Raw genomic sequence first — 11,200 nt, 5'->3', positions numbered from 1 at the left:
TATGATGAACACTCTGAACACATTGTGTCTGTGCAAGTACATGACCACTGCAATAATTACCTGCTGCTTTTCTTTAAAAGCATTTTGTTCAAATAAATGACTGAAGATTTTTCTTTGCATTAAAATTATATATTAATGTTTGTATAACACCCTAAAACATGTATGACAACTGAAAACAAGAGTATAACGATTTCAAATCTGAAAATTTAGAACTGAATATATCATCATCTTGTTCTTCTAGCGAAAAGAATGAAAACAGTGAGAAATATGTACATTCTGAAATATGATTCACAGGTATTACAAATACCATATTATTTTAAATGCCCATTCCTTACATGGCTTAAAAGCAGAATAATGTTGTATTGCAAAATCATTGAAATACCTTATATTTTTCAAAAGGTAAAACAGACAAGCTGATATTCCCTTCCTGCTGCCTTGAAACTTACAGCTTTTCATCTTGTTAGCAGCAGGCAGCAATTTCAATGCAAATCCCTACAACAGAATGCCTGAAGACAAGGGCTGCTCCAAAAGTAATGCATCTTATTTTAATGTTGGTCCACAATGTCAGAGGTGGTTGTTGGTGGTATGGCAGTAAAGGGCACACCTTCCCACCAATAGTCTGTTACATTTTGTTGCTGTGTGACTGACAGCAGCTGTGTGGCTGACAGCAAAAGGCAGTCTGAGATGGAAGGGCACATGAAGAAACAGTGTATATTCCTTCACACAGAGAAAACTGTATCCACTGATATTCACTGATGCTTGCTGAATATCTGTAGAGACCAAACAGTGTGTGTGAGCACAGTGAGACAATGGGTAGTGCATGTCAGCAGTGGTGACAGTGACAGGTCACCTCCACTGGTGCAGACTCTTACTTGCATGAAATCATAGCAATGCAGGCTCTTATTCATCACTAGCAAAAACACATAGCTAATAGTGGTGACTATGTTAAAAAAAGTGTTTTGTAGCTGAGTGTGTGCTCTATCGAGTAGTGTTATTGTGCTTTTCATATCTGTTGTAGTTTTGTCGTATTTATTTCCACGGCATTACTTTCAGAGCTATTTATGTACATAAATGGGTGTGAGATGGATTGAGAACTGGATGGTCTAAAACAGTATAATAGGTGAGGAAATACAGAGACAGTTTAATAAACAAAGAAAAAAGGAAAATAAATTAAGAGATGGAAAGGCAGGCAAACCAGTCACCACCTGATATCAACAGACCCTCACCTAGCTAGTTAAGAGCTACTTGTACAAACCGTACCCACCCCAGATCTATTGCTGAACACAACAACATATGGTATAGAACACCCCATTGGCCATTTGGGGTCAGCTGTTCAGGCTGTGTTCCCTTCTTGTGCACTCCATACCTGCTCACTGGCAGGGCAGTGCAAGAAGCTGAAAGTGCTTAGCTTTGTGCAAGCACTCGGCAATAGGAAAAACAAGTATGTGTTATTTACACTGTTTTGGTCGCAGGTCTAAAACACAGATCCACTGGGTCTGCCGTGAAGAAAGTTAAATTTCTTCAACCAGTTTGTACACAAAGCCAATCAGTTCTTTGTTTGAGAGGAATAGCCATTAATGACTCATGTTTTTATAGTCTTTCTTGTGGGGGTGTTTCTTTTCTGACAAGGAAGAGGTTACAAACTTTTAAAATTATTTTTGCTTAATTCTAAAATAGTCTTTTATTAAAAAAAAATAGTGACAGAGAAAGAGGAATAAGATGTAGAAGGTAAAGATAAGTACATTTTTCCCCCCACATTTTCAAGATCCTAGCCTGTTGTACTGCAGGTATGGTAGTTCTGTGAAGGAAGAATGGGGTAAACATTTGCAGTTCTAGATTTTGTCCTAGATCCCCAAATGAGACAATGTTACTTAGCCTGATTATCATCTTTGATCTGTCAGTCTCAGTCTGAGGCTAGCACTGATCAGCATTCTGTTGTATTACCACAATTGGTTGTCTGACATTTTTGCTGAGACATGCATAAAATTTTAGCAACCACTCTCATACAGCAAAGTCTGAGTTTCATGAGGGCATGATTTATTCAACATGTTTAATATATCTTCTTAGAAAGCTAAAATAAAACACTTTTTTTTTTTAAACCATGCTTAAACAGCACGATGGTTAAGGTAGACATTACAAGGGAAATGACAGGTTAAGCATTACACTGCAGAGTGAAAAAGCAAAGAATGGACCTGCAAGATTTTTTTTGTATTACTTCTTTTGCAAATACTTCAGAATATTTACAAGTTTTATTCTTGTATGGGGTACAGCTGGCAAGGTTTTAGTAGTGAAGGGGGTGCAGGGTTGATCCCTGTGAGCACAACCCAGCCCAATGTCATATCAGAACCAGCTCCAACTGCACCAAATGAGACCCACCACTGCCAGAACTCAGTCATGAGCAACGCTTGGAGAGTGCATTTAAGGCAGGGAAACAATGCTGTGCAACAGCAGCTGGGAGAGAGGAATGAGATATGTGAGAGAAGCAGCCCTATAGGAACCAAGGTCAATACAGAAGGAGAGCAGGAGGTGCTCCAGGAATGGAGCAGAAGCTCCCTGCAGCCCAGGAGAGGCCCACAGGCACTGCATGGAACAGAGCACAGCCATTAGCAGAGCCGGGGGTACAGTAGAGGATGAGACCTGAAGGCCATAGTGCATGGATACCGTAGGAGCAGCCTGGGCCAGAGCTGCAGCCCAAGGAGAGTGCCCCGTGGTGGGGCAGGAGGGCTGGGGGAGCTGCCACTCATGGGGGCAGTGCTGGGGCAGTGCCTGAAGGGTAGGCCCTGCAGTACAGAGCTGCGTTGGGGCAGTGCTGAGAGAACTGCAGCCTGGGGACTGCATCCCATGGGAGGGACCACAGAGGAGCAGCAGGCAGACTGCAGCCCCTATTAGTAGTAGAGGACAGTGGATGACATGTTTTTAGTTTGCTTTTATTTCTCAGTGCTCTAGTCTCCTAGCAATAGGTAATAAATTACATTAATCTCCTTTATTCTGAGTCTCTGTTTTCCCTTTGACAGTAACTGATGATTGATCTCCCTGTCCCTATCTCAACCCAGGAGCCCTTTTCTCATTGTATTTTCTTCCCTTGTTCTCTTGAAAAAGGACAAAGAGGGTGGCATGGTTTTGGTGAGCTGCCCATCAATGTCAGACCTCCACAATTCTTCATAAAAGACAACTCACTGTCATAGACAGTGCTAGCTTCAAAATAATCCTTGTTTTCTGTTAGGCTTTTTCTAATTAAAATATTATACACAAGGTAACAAATAAGTGACCTTTAGTTGGGTAAAAGCTTTCATGAAAAAGTGGCACGAACAGTCAGACCTTCTACAGTAGCAAGTTCTCAGTGCAGAATATCATCATTACCAAAAAAAAAAAAAAAAAAGCAAGCTATACTAAGATTCTCAGAAATACAAAGGAATTTTCCTGTGTAGCCTTCTGTAGGGAACCTGCTTTAGCAAGAGGTTGGACTAAATGATCTCCAGAGGTTCCTTCCAACCCCTACAATTCTAGAGAATTTCTAGAGACTAAGAATAGGTGTAAACATTCACAAATACCAGAGGAAAAAAAATGATATGGGAAGCCACCTGCACTTCTCTAGCAGCTGTGACCAGCAGTGCCTCCGCCCTCTTCCTGGAAGGAGAGTCAGACACCAGTATCTTGTGGATGTAGCCACCCACATAAGTTTCAGTACAAAGACTTAACAAAAAGAGATAACATGGTACTCAGAGCATTAATCACTGTTTCCATAAAATATTAAGTCTGGCTACCAATTGCAATTCTCTATATGAATACACACAGCATCATCTGTAAGTGATAAACTGCTAAATAAAATTTCTACAGCCAGCAGGATAGACCCGCTTAGAAAAAAAAAATGCTTTCACAGTGTAAATAAGGATATTACATATATAAACAGAAAAAAAAATACTTTCAAAATGTATAAGTAAATTGTAACTTGGAGCAAGAAACTGATAAAAATGTAAACTACATCTCAAGAGAATTACTACCTCAAACTGAGAAACAGTTACATATAAGAAGCAATAGACTCTGCTCACAGGGAAGCAAAATTGCTTCTGACAGGTTCCTGGTGATACCAGGCAAAGTATTTGTAGGTAGGCCAGTAGTCATATACAGAACTCACCCAACTCATGAAGGAGCTCCCTAGCTATACAGCACTCCTTATCACAAAGCAGCCTAAGTCCAAGAGATATCCTCGCCTCAGCAACTGGCCCTTATATGAGCCCAGGGTGGCTCCAACCCTTCTGGTCCGGTGGGGAGCACAGGTGCAAACAATTTGCTTGTACTCCCTGGGCCAGCCACACCACTTCACCAGGTGCTCAATTACCAGTTCAAGCCATGACCTAACAGTTTGCCTACAGACTCCCTTATCAGGCGACCTTGAAATTAAAGCAAAAGATAATCACTACAAATTTCATGTGAAAGATGATTGTACAGTAGCAGTTTGAAGGACTGAATGATTTCATAAATATTTCCCATCTGTTATCTCACTGATTCACTTCATTTTTTCCAGTCACAGGATGTAACAGTTTTCCTGAAGTCTTTCCTGGCGTAAAAACTTTCTAATATAAATTAAAAGAACTTTCAAATATAAATAAACTTCTACCTCATAACAACAGTTGCCAGAGAGGTTTGAAAGGAAGTACAGTCTTATTTCATGGTACGGTAAACTTTAGAACAGGGAACCTCCCAATAAAGAATTTAATTAATGATTTTTCTCTGTATGAGTTCTCTTAAGCAGAACTATACTTCCTTGATTCAACATGCTAAACTGAACAAAAATTTATTTTAGGTTGAATTTACCAGCCCAAGCACCTCAACTGAAAAGATTTTTTGTTTCAAAATCAGTCTTCTTTAATAATCATACTAATCATGCACTAAGACCACAGAGAAAAAAAAATACGCATTCAGTTATCTTTAGCAGGAATGATCACATAATTATTTGGGTTGGAAGGGATCTTTAAGATCATGCAGTTCCAACCCCCTGCTATAGGCAGGGACACCTCCCTCTAGACCAGGTTGCTCAAAGCCCCATCCAGCCTGGGCTTGAATGCTTCCAGGGAGGGGGCAATCACAACCTCTCTGGGCAACCTGTTCCAGTGTCTCATCACCCTTGCAGTAATGAATTTCTTCCTAACATCTAGTCTAAATCTACCCTCTTCCAGTTTAAAGCCATTAAACGTGATACATAGAATCACAGAATCACAGAATTAGCTAGGTTGGAAAAGACCTACAAGATCATCCAGTCCAACCATCCACCTACCACCAATAACCGCACTAAACCACGTCTCTCAACACTATATCTAAATGTTTCTTGAACACCTCCAGGGACGGTGACTCAACCACCTCCCTGGGCAGCCCATTCCAGTGCCTGCCCACTCTTTCAGAAAAGTAGTATTTCCTAATGCCCAGCCTAAATCTCCCCTAGCGCAACTTGAAGCCATTCCCCCTCGTCCTGTCACTAGTTACAAGAGAGAAGAGGCTGACCCCCAGCTCACTACAACCTCCCTTCAGGTAGTTATAGAGAGCGATGAGGTCTTCCCTGAGCCTCCTCTTCTCCAGACTGAACAATCCCAGCTCCCTCAGCCGCTCCTCATAAGGCCTGTGCTCCAGACCCCTCACCAGCTTCGCTGCCCTCCTCTGAACACGCTCCAGGGCCTCAATGTCTTTCTTGTAGTGAGGGGCCCAAAACTGGACACAGTACTCGAGGTGGGACCTCACCAGTGCTGAGTACAGAGGGAGAATGACTTCCCTACTCCTCCTGGCAACACTATTTCTGATACAAGCCAGGACGCCATTGGCCTTCTTGGCCACCTGGGCACACTGCTGGCTCATGCTCAGCCGAGCATTGACCAACACCCCCAGGTCTGTTTCCTCTACACAGTCTTCCAGCCATTCTGCCCCAAGCCTGTAGTGCTGACTAGGGTTGTTGTGGCCAAAGTGCAGGACCTGGCACTTGGTCTTGTTGAACCTCATCCCGCTGGTTTCCACCCAGAGATCCAGCCTGTCCAGACCTCTCTGTAGGACCTTGCCACCCCCAGGCAGATCGACACTTCCTGCCAGCTTGGTGTTGTCTGCAAACTTACTGAGGGTGCTCTCAGCGCCCTCATCCAGGTCATCAATAAAGATACTGAAGAGGACAGGCCCCAGCACCGACCCCTGGCGAACACCACTCGTGACCGGTCGCCAGCTGGATTTAACTCCATTCACCACCACTCTCTGGGCCCGGCCCTCCAGCCAGCTCCTTACCCAGCAAAGGGTGTACCTGTCCAAGCCACGGGCTGCCAGCTTCTCCAGGAGGATACTGCGGGAGATGGTGTCAAAGGTTTTGCTGTAGTCTAGATAGACCACATTAACAGCCTTTCCCTCATCCACCAGGTGGGTCACTCGATCATAGAAGGAGATCAGGTTGCTCAAGCAGGACCTGCCCTTCACAAACCCATGCTGGTTGGGCCGGATCCCCCTGTTGTCCTGCAAATGCTGCGTGATCTCCCTCAGGACAATCTGCTCCATAACCTTCCCTGGCACCGAGGTCATGCTGACAGGCCTGCAGTTCCCTGGATCCTCCTTACGACCCCTTACATCACTGAGGCATCAATGGGGACAGGAGAGAAGATGTGTACGAGGTGTTTTATCTTTTACAAAACCTTACAAGAAAATAACCTGTAAGAACATAAGAAACACCCTGTGCCATCAGTGTCATTTTAGCCCCAAATTTCCTGAGAGCAATTATATCAAAGACCGTTTAGGGAGAGCATATTAGCCTAGCCATTCCCAGCAGTCTGCTCCCTTTGAAATCTCCAAGCATTCAGATGTATTAAAGATGTCAGAGCATACATTAATGTGCACTTAAAGCCTCTTTATTTTTGTATTTGGCTAATCCATTACCAAATATTAAAATTAAAATTGTCTAATTACATCACATTTAAGGTAACACATTTAGAAACAAATGCCATCTTTTGAAATCTCTTCACTTGTTTTAATTAAAAATCCTACCAGGTTCTTCAAATGCTTTCTTGTTTTTTGTGAACCGGCTTTAGAGATCAAAAGGTCTGCTTTCAGTTTTTACACTGCTTTCATGATTTTCTTTCAAAGCTTTTTCTCTTTCTCTCATCCTTTTCTTCTACAAACTTGCTTTACCATAAGACAGATGCTCTATTCCAGCTTTACCATAAGGGAGATGCTCCATTCCAATGATCATCTTTATCACCTTTCTGAATACCTTCTGCACGTACCAACATCTTCTAGATTGATATTTCCTCAAATAACAGTTACATTCTCTGCATGTCATAAACAACTTCTCACTTCTTCCTCAAACAGTACTTCTCTAGTTCACTATTTCAAGGTAAGTTTTCTGCATGCCAGATTAATATTTTAATCACTTTTGCTACATTACTATCTTTCTAGTTTGTCTTTTTCTTTTTTCTTTTTTTTTTCTTTTTTTTTTAATTTAGTATAGCTGTGAAACAATTTCCTAACAGAATTTTAAATTAACACGTGGGGGGAAAGTGACATTTGAGAAGTTTTAAAATATTCATGTAAATTCCGGCTCTTTGTAAGTATAGCATACAAACAAACACTTCCAGTATTTTTCTATCTACAAAGTTGATTGTTAAAAGATGACATTCTAATGAATATTAAGGATTTTTTTTATATGTGTCAAATGCTTGCAGTCTTAAATACTATGCATGTAGGAACAGGAAATTAAATTCTAAGTTCAACTAAAAGTACTATATTTATAAGGTGTTCTTAAAATGGAGCAAAGATCCCGTATTCAGTCATACACTGATAAAATATTTTATTCTGGAAGGGACTTCTTATGGCCGTCTAGTTAAATCCTCACCATCAACAAGTCCAAGTGTGTGGGTTTTGTTGTTGTTGTTGTTGTTGTTGTTGTTGTTTGTTTGTTTTACAGTATCTGATCAGAGTTTTCCTGTGTTCCAACTCATATCCATTACCTCTCGTCTTACTTTGATACTGAGCTCAGAGAAGAGTCTTTGTACTATCACGAGTGATAGTGTTATAAAGTGATACCTCCCCCTTAGATATTCCCTTAGAATTTTCTTCAGGCTGAGCAGGTCTAATTCAGAAATACAGAATTGTAGAGGGGTAAAAATGACTTCTGAAGATCACCTAGCATAATCCTCCTGCTAAAGCGTGTTTCCTACGGTATGTTGCACTGGAGAGCGTCCAGGCAGGTTTTGAGTATCTCCAGAGAAGGAAGAGAATTCACATGACACTTCGGTAACACTGTTTGTATGAAGACTGACTTGCCCGCTTCAGCGGGCAAGTAACTTTGCAATCACTACAAAGACCTCAAATCCTGAGCACAGTTTCAGAACTCCTCCCACATTTACAAAACTTTCATTTCCTAAATTCTAGCAGCTATGTTCCTTCCTCCAAGTTACAATGGCTCATAAATCACCAGCTGAGCATGTACTTGACAGTCCTCAGAGAGCAGTCAGGTGAAGACTGTGCTCACTCCTTAAAAAGGAAACAAGTACCACAAGAAGAACTTTCTAGAACTTATTTCTCCATCTAGGTAACCACCCGCAAGGAGATACTTCCTGGAAGCTTGGAAAAACTGCTATGACAACTACCTATGTTTCTGTTAGCTGTTCTGTTTCTGTGGTAATAGACCTTACAATACAAAGGTGTTACATATTATTTATCTTTTTTTATTTATGAAATCCCTTGCTTTCTTCTTTCATATCCAGTACACACATGTATAACTGCCCGTCTTTTTAGACGAACTACCATCTAAATCATTACTTTTCATCCTGTATTTTGTAGATGTTATAACTCTTCATAAAAACTATATCTAACAAGTGATCAAAACATAACTGGAAAATGTACGTAGTCTGAGAATGCATATTAGTACTTTTTACATCATTTTAATACTATTTTCGTGCATATGATCTCAATATTTCAGTCCTGTAAAGCAGGCAGATGCTTTCATACTTGTTGTGTTACTGATTGCAGAAAGCAAAATACTCTGACAAAATGAGGTGTGACATCAGGTTTCTCCACTACAGAATGAGAAATGAAATATAGTCACAGGCTTTGTGATTTGAAAAGTAAAAGTAACTGTCAACGGTTTACGGGCGTTCGGCCCAGTTCTGTGATGTATGGAACGCGGGACCCACAGACACACGCCCCAGGAAAGGGAAAAGGGAATAAAGGATAGGGAGATGGGCCTGAGAGCAAAACAGCGGCAACAATCTAAGGAGAAACAAACTAATTTACTAAATAAGATATCAGAATGCAAAACAGCACACTATAATACAATATAATTACAATTTAAGCTAATAAATCCAATACAATGAGAGAGAATGTCCAAAAATCAAGGTAGGCCTTACTCTAATACTGACGATAAGACAGCTGGCGAGCGAGATGCTGCCAGGACGAGAGATGGGCAGAAAGAGAACTAGGTCTTGTGATCTGCGAGTTTTTATCTTTCCCTCTGACTGGAAATGGTAACAGAGGAGCGAAGTACCCTGGGGAATGTAGTAGTCCTTCTCTTCTGAGAACCAGGTACATACACTACATGATGTTATGATGTGGAATACTTACCAAAAACCGAAAATCATAAAACCACGACAGTAACTTAACACAAAAAAATCAATCCTAACAAATTAACTATTTTAATAAATAAAAACAAAAATGACTTAGCAGATATTCCGCATCCTGAAATCGCATGGAGACTCTAAGGTTTTAACAGAAGTTGTATGTATGTATATGTATAATGCACACATTCACTTACCTCTATATTTACTAATACTTATTTTTGTATGCATATATTGATGTTATTTTTATGTATGTATGCTGTGATTCAGTAACAGTGCTGGCTATTTCTACATTTCACACTTCAATACGTTTCAAGCTATTTCAACATTAGATGAAATGGCTTGCATTTGATTCTTAAATCTCTTACATAAAAAACGTAATTTCTATATGGACATAGTAATTTTAACCACTTCTTTCTTTTCTATCTAGTATAAAGAAATATTTCTACTCAAACATAAGCTTGATCCTCTTACTACTACATTGTTAACTTGAGATGATGGAACAAAGTTTAATGCAAGTGCCCTAACACTATGAAAGAACTGCAACTGAGAAAGCACTATATTTTCTTATTTTAGTTACTTTTTTCCAATTACACGATAATTAGTTGACCCTCAAGAAAGAAAGCAGAAAGAAAAATAAATAATCGGATATCATACAATTACCATCTTTAAATGAGCTGGTTATATTAAAATGTATTACAATCCAACGTGTAGAAGCTTCTGTTCAGTTATTAATAGCTTCTCTCTTCACTGCAAGCAACACCGATTACAACTGCCATATAAATTTTCATTTGTCTTTTCAATAAGAAATTTCAAAAATCATTTTTCCAAGAAGAAAAGAAGGAAATGATAAGGTGAGTGGAAAATTAATTTTAGGAAAGGCTTAGAAATGTAGAATTCTTTAAAGATTCTTCAGTGAATAACAATGACATTCCAAGACTCTTCTGTCAACATTTTGCAAGGCAGGGCTTCTGGGATCAAAGCTATGTTTTGTAAGCAAATTCTGGTGGCATTAGCCACATAATAATTGTCCAGTACACTTAAAGAGTGCCTGCTCAGTCCTTCTCTCTTTTCAAGCAAAATAAATGACTTTAAAAAGTTTAAATCTCTGAGCTCATAAAAAAAAAACACAAACTATTTTTCTTTCAGAAATACCACAGAACATTTCTCACCAAAATAACACCTGACTTCTTACCTGGTAAACAGCTGCAGTAAAATTCACCAATCAAATTGTGGCAATGGCCTCCATTTTGGCAGGGCTTGAAGGCGCATTCATCAATATCTGTGGAGCAGTTCTTGTCTGACGGAAAAGCAAATGAAACATTAAAACTATAAATCATGCTGAGTTTGGGAAAGTAGAAAAGCTACTTCACAGTACAACTGACAACTGCATAATTTAACTTTTCCAGGTTTGAAACACTATTTTATTTCTGCTTGACAGCTTTAAAACTAGAGCTTTTCATACATCATAGCTGATAGTTAACAAATTAAATATTGTAAAGGAAAAAGTATGAGCTACATTTGCAAATGTATTCTTTGTGTGTTCCAGCATTACATCTCAACAGTGTAATTACTAGAACTATCTGCCAGATTTAAAAAACTTTTTAATAGCCTCAGTAAAA

Source organism: Numida meleagris, chromosome 3, assembly GCF_002078875.1.
Source record: "Numida meleagris isolate 19003 breed g44 Domestic line chromosome 3, NumMel1.0, whole genome shotgun sequence".
Lineage (NCBI taxonomy): Eukaryota > Metazoa > Chordata > Aves > Galliformes > Numididae > Numida > Numida meleagris.
Note: the sequence above shows the minus strand (reverse complement) of the source record.